Here is a 14,754-nt window from a genome sequence, read left to right as displayed (position 1 = left end):
TGCATCAGGAATCATATCCAGCAGCAAATTAACCTGCTAATTCTGTTCTCTTAACAGAGTTCTCTTCCTGCTTTCTCTTTCATTCCCAGGGCTTTAGTGATGCCCCTCTCACCTCACCAACTGTTATGCCTCCCTCCCTTCCTGGGTCCTTCCTTTATTTGTTGAGAAATCTTTACCAAAACACAAAAATGACCTGACCACATTGACCTCAGTTTAACTTCCTTTATCAATGGTCCTTGCATATGAACAAAAAATGAAGACTTTCTGACGTCCACCACAACTTTATTTTCAAAAGTCTTTCAAGTCTTACTTACTTTATAAGTTGATGTGCAAACCAGAAGCAAATACTTATGACATGTGAGGCCAATTTAAAGTCTCTACTGTTGATGTAACTGCTATCTTTTCTTGAGAATTCCTAACCTCTCCCCTTTTGATACAGGAATAAATGTTTTAAAGACTTTGCAATCCTAATTAAAGCTATAATATTATGTCTCAATATAATAATATCCCTCAAACATAAGTCTTTTTCTACTAAAAAAACTTAAGCATAAAGATGTTAAGTAATATGTAAAGTCAGAGTTGAGAATGGATGAAAGTTAGTATCTATATTAAAGGTAATGCACATTCCAATTACTAGAATTATTAAGTTATGAAAGGGTATGAAGTTCTCTGTATTAATTTGGTAAAATAATAATAAAAATTTTAAATGAGTAGCTTCTTGCCCAAACAAAATTAATATCCACCAAGACACAAGACATTACTAAAATAAATGCTTTTATTTATATAGTTTGGAGATATTAATCCTTGGCTTAGAAATTTGTAAGTATTGAGGCTTAGTTTAAAAACTATACAATAACAAATCCTATCTTGGAATTGAACTTGGGACCATGAGCTTGACAGGCAGGTGCAGGGTCACTGAGCTATATCCACAGCTATACAATAATTTTAAAATTAAGGTTTTCTTTGGTATGTGGAAAGGGAGGCATCTGTTGCTCATTGAAAGACTTATTCCATAGAAACATATCGGTTTTAAAAAGTAGACAGGGAAGGCCTCGGGATTTAGCTCAGCGGCATAAGCACCTGCTTTGCAAGCAGGCAGTTGTGATTTCGATCCCCGGTACCAATAAAAAAAAAGAAAAAGCCAAAAAAAATTTAAAAAATAAAAAAGTAAACAGGGGAAGTGGGAGAGCTATTATCCTGGTCATCCTCCTTCTTTCTTTGCCATTTCTTTTGCTTCATCTTTTTCTCGTGATAAAAAAAGAAAAGAAAAGAAAAGAAAACAAACAAACAAACAACAACAACAACAACAACAAAAAAAAAAACAACCAGGAAAATGTTTCCAATTTCTAACAAATAGTTTCTTAGAATATGGTAAAATATATCTGGAATAAGAGACTCATGAAAGAAAAGTTTATTTTTTTAATTTTTTTTTTTCTTTCTTTCTTTCTTTTTTTTTTTTACGACTGCCTGCTTGCAAGGCAGGAGCTTATGCTGCTGAGCTAAACCCCCAGCCCCCCCCTCCCAAATTTAAATAGTTTATATGCATATTACTTTCCTCAAACATTCAAAATATTTTCCTGGATTCTCTTATAATTAAAATATTTACTTTTAAATTTTTCACAGGGTGCAAAATAACAGCTTCTTAGATTTCCTATTGTAGAGGCAAATGATATTTTTATCTAGTAGAAGATATATTCTTGTTATATTTCTGTCATTCTTAAGATATAAAAGGATATAATATGCTTGATCATAATATGTTTGACAGAAAGAAGCAGAACTATGAATGCATTTTCAATGACTACTCCAATCGCAGCGCTGCAGCCTCCTGGCCAGGCTTGGGGTGCCCTCTCTGCAGTCAATGCCTGACTCCCAGACCTACTTTCTTTTCTGACGCGGTCAATGTATCGCTGTCGCTGAGCAGTTTCAGAGTTTTGAAGACAGAGAGGAAGCCCGGAATTTCAATTGGAATTCTTTTGACTAGAAGGGTGGGTGATTAAGCTGGTCACTTGTGGAAATGTATTGATTTTGTGATACATTTTCAGGAACCGATTTTTCTTTTCTGAAACACTCTGTCATGATATGCTATTTAGAATTTCTTCTCTTCCCAGAAGGGAATAATACAGCTTTCAGCAACTGAATGAAGACACAACAATGGAACAAAAAAAAGGAGTATTGTGCCTGTGTTATATTTGACCTTCTAAATGTTAATAGGAAATACATAAATATGATTTTGTATTTTTTTATTTTAAAGGCTTATGAAGTAAAATATATTTGTTTGTTATATACTAGTCATAATCCCAGAACACACACTATGATATATTAAATTCTTAAATTTTAGATATCATATTGAATTATATAATACAGTTTTACATTTGGCATAGAATATCACTTACAATTTAGATTAAAAGTTTCCCTTTTCTGCCTTAGATTTCTTTCCTATACAGAAGAAAATTTATGAATGAATAGTCTCATCATCTTTAAATTATTTGCAAAGAAACCAAAACTTATTTAGGTTATGTTATAATCTACGTAATGTCAAATATTTTATGTCATATAATACTCATGAGAAGTTTCTGAAGTGAAATGATTCTTTTTGCAGATGAGAAAAATAAGACTCAGAAATATTTATAACAGAAATCATCCATGAAATGATTACTGTAATCAAATGAAACTCAAAGCCAGTTGTGCTTCATATGTTCCTGTATGTCAGAATACTTTTATCTCTAACATATTACCCATGGTCATATGAAAATTTAAAGAGAGGTTTAGAAGGAATTGTTCAGACCATGACAGGCACCAGTAAGTTAAGTCTTTGTACTTACACTAATAAACTGAATTATGTATCCTTAATTTTTGTTCCTTGAAGACAGTTGGCAAATATTTCCTTAAAATAGCTTCTAGAGTTTTTAAGACAAATGACTTATTAATAAAATACGACATATTTTCGAAAACTCCACATGTAGTTTAATTTTGTTCTCCATCTTTATTTAATGGAGATTTGACATTTAAAATAGTTGAATTCCCAGGTTTTGCTGATGAGAAGGGTAGTGTAATGGCACTGTTCTGATCAATTAGACATAGAGAAAAGTTCTTGGATCTTTCTGGAAAATAGTTTCATACCTGGAATCAAGTAGTCATTCTGAATCCTCACAATAGACGAGGGGAAGCCACAGTTGGAGATGTCCTGGAACCATCACTACAGCTGAATTACTCACCCCAGGACTTGGTAACATGAATACATAAACATTTATGCTTCGAAGCTTGTGTTTATATAATTTTTGTTTTTACCTTAGCACACTGTAACTAATGCAAATGTGCATTTTAATTATATAAATCAGCTTAAAGTGAATTTGAATAAAGATACATCTTACAAGATGAGGAAATGTTTAGGCTATAATCATTTCACTAAATACTTTCTTTTTCATCTCTTTTTCTGCTTTCACAAATCTGTCTTACTCTATCCAGTTTGTTGTACTCTATGAGAGATTTGACAATCACAAATCAGCAATGAATAATTAAGTCCAGTATTCAAGTTATTACCCACATTATTTGCAGTGATGTTGTGTATATTTGTTATTCATATGGTATGAGTTTGGTCTAAGTTTCATAGTATCCCAAATAATTCAGGAAATGTGAAGAGCTACATGATTCATGGAATTCCAACAATGAAAAGGAAATTCTTACCAAGGGAAAGGTGTACCATTCATGGTCTTGATTCTGGCGAACACTATGAGAAATAATAGAGCTTTTACAGATAATGGAACTACTTCTTCAATGGTCTTTTTACACAATGAGGTAATTAACAGATATTTCTTATACTCCTCCCCAGTACTGAAACACCAATGCATCTGATAATCACAATCAGTAGAACGTAAGCCCATATATCAGTAGCAACAAATTATCTCCCAGTCTTTCACAACATCCTTTGTACCCTGTGTTGTTGTGGTGGTCTTTCCCAGCTCTGAAGCAAATGGCCAGTTTGGTTTCTGAGGAAAGTTGGCAGAAGACATGTACACACACAAAGGGGAAAGTTTAGTTTGTAAATTAAGTAAGAAATTGAATGAATCAAGCCAACAAATTATCAGTCCTTATCTTGGGAGCTGATTGGGTCTCACAGCCACCTACAGAATGTGCTGGAGTGAGGGTTTCTTATTTGTTTGAACGTCCCATTTTACTGCACATTGGGAGGTTGCTGATTTTAACTAATTTCCCAGTTACGTCTGGTTGAAGCAGGAAATTCACGGGAAAGGACTTTTCTTTGAGTGTTCTTCTTGGATCTTCCTGCCTTACCTTCCGTGTCTCTCCTGCCTCTTTTGCTGTTGCTTTTCATCTCTTCCCTGCTCCGTTATTTCCTTTTCCCTTTCTACACAGTTACAGTTTGTTTGTTCTATTTCATTTTGCTTTTTATTTCCCTTACTTCCTTCCTAAACATACATGATATTCAAGGTAGGAAAGGTGACAATTCGTAATTAATTTCTATATTTTATAAAATTTGACGTTTTTTTAAAATACGAAAAAGTCAGTTCTGCTGGATGGAATAACTGACTACTGGGAAAGAGATGTTTGTTGGTCTAGTTATTCTAACTTATAAATGTAAACATTTCATTTTTTAAAGAAATTAATCTTATAAGAAAATGTGTGAGCACAAAAGCAGATAGATAACTAAAAAGGAATGATTGGATAATTATTATTATTTTTTTTTCTAGAATAGTGCAGAAAGGCAGACTTAAAGTTTACAAGCACAGTATCCTATTACCACAAAGGCTAGACTGGAAGTAAATTTTTACATGAGTTTTATCTTTCTCATAAAAGGCAAAACAGATGAGAAGGTCATCTAACCCCTTCACATTGTGATTATAGTAGTTTAAGACTAATCAAATGTAAGACCAGACAAGCTGATGAGTCATTTTGAATATCTTTTTTACTTATTAAGTTAAGTAAGAAATATCTAAACGCAAGGCCTGAGATTTTGAAAGGCAATTCTGCCAGGTGTGTACAGAAATTCTGAAGACTGGAAAAGATGACATCATGTACTGATAGGTGGCTGCTTTCAAACTTACTTGATAGATAGGTAATCGGCATTGACATGATATCTGAATAAAAGAAACCAGTTAGTCTTTTACTGGAAAGAAATAAACATTGAACTCAATGTAGGTTGCTTTTTCCATCTGGGAGTCATTTGCAGGAGAGGCGTAGAGGGGAGGAATGGAGGTAAGAGAAGAAAATCTGAAAAGAAAAAGCTAAAATTGTCATCTATTTTCATTGTTGTAAACTTACGAACAAGATGTTCATTGACCAGAAACATTCGGAATATTACAACAAATTATTTTCATTTTTATCAGTATTAAGAGAAATTTAAATTTTTGAAAAGAGAGTGCTAAAATATTTTGAAAAAATAAAAATGATTCAACAAATGAAATATGTAGCAGGGAGGTTTGTTTCCTTCTTAGAACATTAGTCATAATTATTTTACAATTAAGAATTACAGTTGACTTCTTTATAATCTGTCAATTAATATTTGTCTTTATTTCTTCCCTAAGCCTCAATAGCTTTCCAGTTTACAGAAGTTGTGTATTAAGTTTATTTTTTCTTATCACAATAAAATCATATATCTATTATTTTTGAAAATATTTCTTATGGTGGAAATTTTGCAAATGCATAATTTGTGAGGCTTAAAATGCAGGTGGTAACTAAAAATAAGTCTCAGTAAGGGAAAGATACATTAGATTATTTTCAAATTGATACTTGATTTATTGACTTAGTATATGACAAATTTTTATATATCATTAAACTGCTGAGTTAGTTTAGAAATATACCCTGAGGACACTTAGTAATGTAAGACTGTCCATGGAGAACAACTGATGAATTTGTTGACAAGGGCATCACAAAATGATAAGATAGTGAAACAATATGTGAGTAGCTAATCCTACAGAGAGCACACCATTAACAGCTACAGTGTCCAGTGCTTTGGCTGTTCTGCAGGTGTATGCAATTCTCAGCAAAGTTTCTACAATGTTTAAAGATATAAACTACATTATTCTGATAGCTCAACAGCTAAAGTTAGAGAAGATCAGAGTGAATGAGTGTGATGCTTATTATAATATTTAAATATTTGAAGTTATTATCTATCTAGTTATTATCTATTATTACTATTATCTAGGGACTGAATGTGATCTCCATGACCTTAAGATGTGAAACCATGAATTTTAGTGAAAATAATTGCATATAAAATTATATACTACACAAAGTTATGTGAACTGATTGCAAAACTAGAAAACCTAAATATTAAGATGCTCAATGAGCTCAAAGCTAAACAGGTAATAGATTTAATGAACAAAATGAAGAGTAAATTTAGATAATGTATTAATAAAAAGTTAGCCGAGGTAAAGAAAAAGACGAAAAATACAAGTGACTAGTTTAGCAAACTCCATGAAAAGGATACCAAAAATAGACCCAGGAAATTTAGAAAAATTCTTCTTAAATATGGGGAGCAGAAGTGACAAATCTGAGGTCACTGTCAAAATTTAAAAATATGGCTGATCCAGGTGACCATAGACTCAGGAATACTTTAAAAGTAAGAAGAGATCATGGAAAACGGACTCCACCACAGCTAGGTGGTATAAGGCAGGCTAAGGTTATTTGGAATTAGTGAAAAATCAAAACATACTGCAAATGGCATAAAAAACCTGTTTAAAGAAAGAATGACAGAAAACTTTCAATGTATGAGGGGAGAATTTAAAACAGTGGTAACTAAGGCATATAATACCCCAAATTGCTATCTTTAGTAAGAACATTTCCATGACACATTACTGTCAAAATTCCAGAATGTCAGCATCTTAAAGTCTGTTAGAAAAAAACAAAACAAAACAAAACAAAAACAAAAAAACCCACTAGCAAGTCACTTATAAAAGTAAGCAACTTAGAGTTACAGTAGACATCTCAGCAGGAATTGTAAAGGCTTGTAGAGCTTAAAGTTTTTCAAACCTTAAAAGGAAACCACATCCAATTCAAACTAATACAGTCTTCAAAACTATCTTTCAAAGTTGATGGAGATTTAAATCTGTTCCCTAACAAACAGCATCTTAACAAATTCATGACCAAGAAACACCACCTCGAAAATCTTTCAGAGATTATCCTGGAAAGAGACAGTGAAGCTAACCATGACAAAAAGTTGAATGGAAGTAATACATCAGTTTGAAACAGGAGTTGAGCAGAAGGAGAGGAAAATAAATTAGCAGCAGGAAGCTAATGCAGTGCAAAGAATAAGTCAATAACTTCCACGAAAAATTCAATGTAAATAGTCTCATCTGCCTAATCAAAAGATACAAATTGATAGAAAAAAACAAAACCTAATAGTGTCCTACATAGCGGTATACTGCATAGAAGAAAAACAATTCAAAAAGCAAGTCATTTACTAAAAACCAAACCATAAAAAATATTCTGTGCAATAGGAGCCCAAACAAGGAAGAGTAGCTGCCCTATTTTCAGATAAAGTGGACTTCAAACCAAAACTGATCAGAAGACACAAAGATCACTATATATTTGTTAATGAAATAATTGTAGAGGAAAAACTAACAATTATAAATACAGAATATAGGCACTGAACAGCAGCACAACCAACTTCATAAATCAATAACTAATGGACATAAAAATCATAACCATCAGCACAATTATAAAAGAGAGCTCAATACCATGATGTCATAACGATATAGATCAAGTGAACAAAAAAATCAACAAATAAATATCAGAATTGAATTCACTTTCAAGCAAATGGACATGTATGGAAAACACCAATGAAATACACATTCTTCTCACAAACACAGAGAGTTCCTCTAAACTGGAATACAAATTAGCCTATAAAGCAGACTTAAAAAAGTACAAAAGAATAAAAATTATCTTATGTATATCATCACATCTCAGCCTGAATGCAATCAGAAATCAATGGCAAAATAAACCACAGAAATTATGCAAAGCTTGAAAATTAAGCAAGAACCATACCATAACTTCATTTCTATGAGTCTAAAATTTTAAGAAAAGTTTCTAGCTGCTAGCAGATTTTAATGTAGAAATATATTAAATGAAGAAATTTGGAAGAAATAAATTAAGCAGTTATTGATATTAAGTCCTACTTTAACTGCCACTCTTAAAAAGCTGGCCAAAATATCAGAAATTTAACACTTATATTAAATAAAATTATTTAATTCTTTCACTGAAATTTTTACTTTTGAGACTTAAAATTATTTATGGATCCTAAACATAAATCTTTCACTTTTATATGAAATAACTCAAAATTCAAGCAAAGCAGGCAATACTAAAATGAAATAAGCAGATAAAAATAAATACAAAAATAAACTACAGAAATATTAAATATCTTTACATATAATAGATAAATTCTCATAGTATTCCCAATGATAGCCTTCTTGAAATAATATGATGCAATATTTAATTAAACAATGAGAAAATGGAGTGTGGAAAAGTATTTTGCCATGATTACATTTTTTCCCACCCAAGCCATTTGTCTGTCTCCAATTGTATCTTCTAATGAAAGAATAGTAATGCCAAGATAAGACTACATAGATGGTGAATTTGAGAGAATTTCTTTTTCTTTTTATAAAAAAGCTAAGGCAAAGAATTAACAAGGGAGTTCATTTTATTTTATCATACATATTGTAACATGTTTTAGTCCTGGGGATTGAAATTAGGTCCTGACCTACCCTAGGCAAATGCTTTACCACAAGGCCACAGTCTTATTTCCCTAAGGAGTTTGATAACTTAAAATTATTTCAAATTTCAATGGCAAACCAACAATAATATCAGGTCACTTTAACCAAGCGCTTATTATATGCCAGTATCTCCTGTAAACACATTTCACATGTTAAGTCATTTAATACTGGAGTAGCATTGGTATGAGGATAAGATATCATTCATATAAATATAAATATATATAATTATTATTCAATCTATAATATTACCATCTCCTGTTTGCAGAAAAGGAAACAGAGGTCTTTACAGTGAAGTTTCCTGCCTGTGATCACAAAACGGGATGCACAAAACTGGTGCAGGAATCTTATTGACTTGCAAATAAAGGAATTTAAAATGGAACTGAAAATGTGTTAGAGTCCTTCTCTTCTCTCCTCTTTTCAGTGCAAACTACTGTTCTTATGTTTACAGGGTGCACAACTCGTTACCAGACACCCCTGTCACTCCCAGCCCTTTCCAGTCATTTCTGAAGTTTTCAGTTCCAACCTGTCACAGACAGCTGACTTACTTCAGCTGTAAAGCTTTAGTCTCCTATGCTGTACCAGAGATGGTATCACCTGTTAGATTAAATGTTGCTGGAATTTGCACATTGTAATGAAAAGAGAAAACAAAAAAACCCTAATGAGCATCACTCTGAGCAAACAAAAGAACTAGCACTAAAGCCAAAGTGAGAATAAGCCTAAGCAAGTAATGTACTATTCACCAAGACACCGTGATTGCTGTTTGATTCCAGGTCATGTTGGACTTGGACCTGTTTCTTCATATCACAAACTACATCTTATTCATCACTGTGCATGTATCAGGACTATCTTTGATATAAGAGGCTGCCTTTAAATATTTTCAAGGTTAACTAGATAAATAAAATACAAATTCCATTTTCCCAATGACGAGTATTCTTCCATGGAGCAAAATACCTATGGCTTTCTAAGTAGTTTTTTAAAAAATATATTTCTATAAATGAGTTGTCTGCCTATTTTATAAATCACCATTAATTGAGAGAGCAACTAAAGAGATATTGGAAAGTTTAAAGATGTAGAGACTAAAAAAGGTGAAAATGCAGTGACGTACTACAAATCTATTCTTATAGGCCAAGATACCCACAGAACTATGAGGGATCCATGATCTCCACAGGAAGCCAGAGGTTAGAAAGGGGCCAGCCCGGGGCTATTCTTAAAAAGGACTCAGAGGCAGACATTGCTTGGCTTAATTTAGAGAAATAGCAGAATTTAATATAGCCACTTTCAAGTACCAATTAAAACATTTGGTATTTTAAAGCAAATGAAGAGATTTGGGGGACTGGAAGGCAAAATGGCATTAATTTTGAGGAAGCGCTTTAAGGAAATCAGGTCTAAGATAAGCTCTGACTTTCACTTTTTGACTCATTCCTGTCAAACTTTCTTTGCCTTAGTTTGGATCATATAAAATATGTTGGATAAATGAAGGTTGTTCTGAAAAATGTTAATAGAAACAAAATATTATAAAAGTATATTATTTAGATATTATTGCCACATGAAATGAGAGGACATGGGGGATTTATAGTATATCATTGACAACTCCATAAAGTGTACAAGGGAACTAGTCCAAAGTAAAAAGGGGCCTTGGTTAAACCAATGCTAATAAAATTTTGTTACTGTTTTCTGAAGATTTTTGTGTTTGATACCTGGTTAAGTCTCGTGTCCATTCTCAGAAATCTGAGTAGGTCTTAAGTAATGTTATCAAACCTTTATGAACTTCTGGAGAAATAGAGAAATTTAAAAATACAGCGAGGGCAAAGGTCTTGTGGTGGTTATCAGCATTTATCAAATTTTCGCCTTAACCCTGGGCACTGATTCATAAAAACAGATGGCAGTAAAACATTCCCTAAAGATGCAGAAAACTGAACCAAAATGATTTTTAAAAAAATAATATTTAAAAATTCCAATACAATACCTCAGATAATGCATAAAAATTTATGTCAGTGTCATTATATGGATTAAATAATTATGTAATTGTGTATTGTGAAAATTTATTAACTATTAAGCATATTTCATCAAAATAGTTCTTGGAATCTTAATTATGAAGAAGATGGTTGGACACATTAAAACTTGGAGGAAATGTAATGATCATTGGCTCAATTACATTTTAAATTCACAATTTTGTCTTAAACGTATGAATGAAATAAGTAATCTTAGGTTAAGGTTCATTCAGATCAATGTTCAGTTCCTTGAAAATCATTGATTTTTGTTTGTTTCAGAACTTGTGAAAAGCAAACTGTGGAAAACAGTGTGCTGGTTTGTCCACATTGAAGGCACACAATTTTTTCATGAAATGGCGATTTCAAAATTATAGATTTATTTTTCAAAGTCCTTTAACTTTTTTGGAAATAACAGAACCACTTAGTTCACTGCATACCTATCGTTAGGATACGTGGTAATGTGCTACAAAGCTCAGTCAACGTGATACTCTGAACTCTCTGAAAATTGTAATTTCATTTTTAGCATAGTAGGCTAAGTGTATTTCACCATAGGATACAAATCGTAAAGTATTTGTAGATTTGTAACTAACAGTTATTTGCGCATTTTGTTCCTAAAACTTTATGACAACTTAAAACATTCTTGATCCGCGAATCAATCCATGGGTCTCACCTGGAGAGGGGATCAGGGATGGGGGCAGGGCAAGAGAAAAGAGAGATAGAGGCTTGGCGAAATTCCGGTCAAACCTCTTTATTTTTAAAAATGGTTACAGCTTATATAGGGTGGAGGTGGGCCAAAGGCAGAAAGAAGGCACAAAGTGTTATCTGATAGGTCATCCTCACATCCGGTTATATGATGTAAGCTGGAGAGGATTATGGGTAATGCAGGCAGGCATGAGGATCATGGGAACTGTAGGCTGAAGCAGGAAGTTGGCTTACATCATACACATTGTAGGCAAGGGGAGGATCATGGGAAATGTAGGCTGACACACAAAATGCCCTCAGGCGGGAGGGGCAGGGCAGCAGCAAACATTACAAGCTGCTCCCTACAAATTCTGATAATTTTATTTTAAGGCAAATTCTTGTATTTCACTAGAAATAAGGATGACTGAATCTTTCTAATTGCTGTATTGATATGCACATTTAAGAGGTTAACATATTATATGCAATATATTATCCTCATTTTTTGATGATTCTGTTAAGACTATATAAAAATATATATCCATTAAAATAAAACTATATCAAAGTATATTAAATGTAAAGTAGGATCTATGCTCCTCTCCCAAAGATCTACGTCATTTGAACGAAATATTTTTGTATATGACTCACCCAGACAATATAAAATTTAAAACTTATAATTATATGTGATAATTCAGGTAGTGAAATTTGCAAGTTATTTTGTGAGTAGCAGCCAATACTAAAGCATGAACTTATTTCCTTTATGCATGTCTGGCTGTTTCTAAACTACTGAATTTCACTGAAAAAAACTCCCACTTATCTTAATCATTTTTCAGCCATCTTACTATCATGTTCAAGATGACTTCCAATGGTGGGATGTGGCAAATCAGATTATAATGTCTATAATTTTTCCCATGTGAATCTTACGCAATATTATTTTCCACTTTACTCAGTAATCCCCTTTGACTCCAGTTCAGGCCAAAGCCATTACTCTCAGCCATACATCATGAATAAGAGTATTATCCAATCATTCATTCCTATGGTCAACAATTTTTCTTTAAAAAATCACCCATTGTGGACAAAAGTGCCAGATGACAAAGACAACTGAAAAATTTAGAATAAAAATAATTAACACTTGAGGGATCTAAAAACCTACATAGAAAATAATACTTACTTGCATACTTAAATTGAAAATATCATCCTCCTCATTAGCACCATAACAGGAGAATTTGTCATCTATGATTAGCTACTCAACGTGCTTCTAATGCATCATTTTATCTAAATCCTAACACTGAGGAGTTACAACTTACATTGCACTCAAAAAAGAACAGATGCTGGGAGAGTTTCAGGAGTTCCCCTGCGGTGGATGGAGGTAGTACGTTTGGAATCAGAATCAAGCAGTTGAACTCGGCATGAAAGGGCTCTGATCTAATCATTCCCAACTCTTCCATGAAGAGACAGAACACATGTTCTATTTCATGGGTTGTGAAGTAGGAAGTGGGAAGTGAGAAGTTAAATAGCTTCCTTAGCACGGCTGGCAAACCAGAATGAAAACACAGCCCTCTAACCTTGCAGTTCCCTATGCAATTCTCACCCTCACTAAAACCTACAGAGTTAATATCAAGCTGTTTCAGAGAAGGATTTTATCTCTTGTTGGGGGCTTACCATGTAGAATTAGTAGCAAAGTGGCTATTTAACACTCTGTGTTTATTGTATTGTATTTTATGTTACCTGAGAAATAAAGAAGAAAATATGAAATGAAATAGATGGGAAATTCTGGCAGATTATTTAGGTGATGGAGGTTCTTTCTGTTTGAGAGAAGCCCAGATTAATTATAAGATGATTCCTCTGTATATATGAAGTGGAACAAGATTATAGAGTATCTTAAAACTTGGCCTTCATTACCTCAGAGGAGAAAGGCATTAAATCATGGTTCGAAAACAATTAGTGGTGATTTATGCAAGAATATTATGTGGCAGGTGGTATAGAAACAGTGTGTAATCACCAGTATGCAGGCTCCTTCATTCCGTAGTCATCTAGAGTTTGCTTGAGACACTTATTCTTGATCTTTAAGTTAGGTAGGTTAGTCTATCCCTTAGAACCTAAAGTACCTTCATTAAGTGAATGGGTACATTTGAGTTTGGACTGCAATGGAAATACATAGGAAAAGTAATTCCAATCAAGATATTACAATATTGATTGTAAGAAGGAGAGAACTCTTGAAGTTGGACTTTGGCAAGGCACTTCCAGAAGGCAATGAGGGAGAAAAGAAAACTTGCTCTAGAAAAAATCCTATAGCATTCCCAAGAAATTAAATCTGGGTGAGAAAATGTTCAGAGATATTCTTACAGCATCAAGACTTGATGTTTTGAAACTGTGTTTTATAGAATAAATGAACAGAAGATAGGGTATAAGAAAGGAGAGGATGAAAAGAGATTATAATGGATTTTACATTGGACACGGGGTAGAGTGACTTGTGGTCACTTCTAAAACAAAAGTTTCATTTCACCTGTGATGCCTATTTAAGAGACGGGTCCAGGGGGCCTTGCTTATAGCGGATCAAGATCAAGAAGCACACTGGGTCAACCTGCACTACAGAAATGTTTCCAGCAACTCTGCCTAGCATGGTAGGGCTTCTCCTCAGCTTTGGAGCTTCACCTTGTATTCAACAAAAAGGAATCTGAGTTCCATGTTCTAATTACATAGCTACTTGCATAATTATTTACATAAGTAATTATGTGTAATTAAATTCAGATGTCAGTTATTACTTCCTTCTCCTCTTAAAGGTCCTTCTAATAAAAAATGGACTCTTGCATGCATATTTTTGAGGAATTGACTATTTATTAAATGTTTCCTATGAGAAATGCAGCAAAGGATACAGAATTCATGCCACAAAATACTTAATTTAGTAAATTTCTTTCTAGACACTGAGCAGCATGGTGTAATTGTGTAGACTTCATAGCAAAAATGCTCCCTAGTGAAGTGGCAAAAGGGAATCAAAATCATGTTCCGGTCACTATGAGACTTGGTGAGAGGCAGCTTCAGTCTAGACGAGGTAAGGTCCTGACTGTACTCTCTGCCCTGGCAGGCCTGCCTTCTGAGAGTCATCCGCTCCTTAGCTGCATGGTCGACCTTTCCAATTCACTGAGCACATAACACACTCAGAACCAAATTAGATTACACGATGTTACCTTGATGCCACTACATAGAGTTCTTCTTCCTCCCTTTACCTCGGACCTCTGCTTTCTTTGCTGGCCATGTCATCTCGTTCCAACAATCCTCTAATTCCAGGATGCATATAGCTTACCCAGAAAGTGAGGCAGAAGCATGGAAGAAGCATAACAATTGATAATCCCTCTCCTCCT

Source organism: Cavia porcellus, unplaced genomic scaffold, assembly GCF_034190915.1.
Source record: "Cavia porcellus strain 051 isolate PalLab524CR breed Dunkin Hartley unplaced genomic scaffold, mCavPor4.1 scaffold_7, whole genome shotgun sequence".
NCBI lineage: Eukaryota > Metazoa > Chordata > Mammalia > Rodentia > Caviidae > Cavia > Cavia porcellus.
This window is presented reverse-complemented; position numbering follows the sequence as displayed.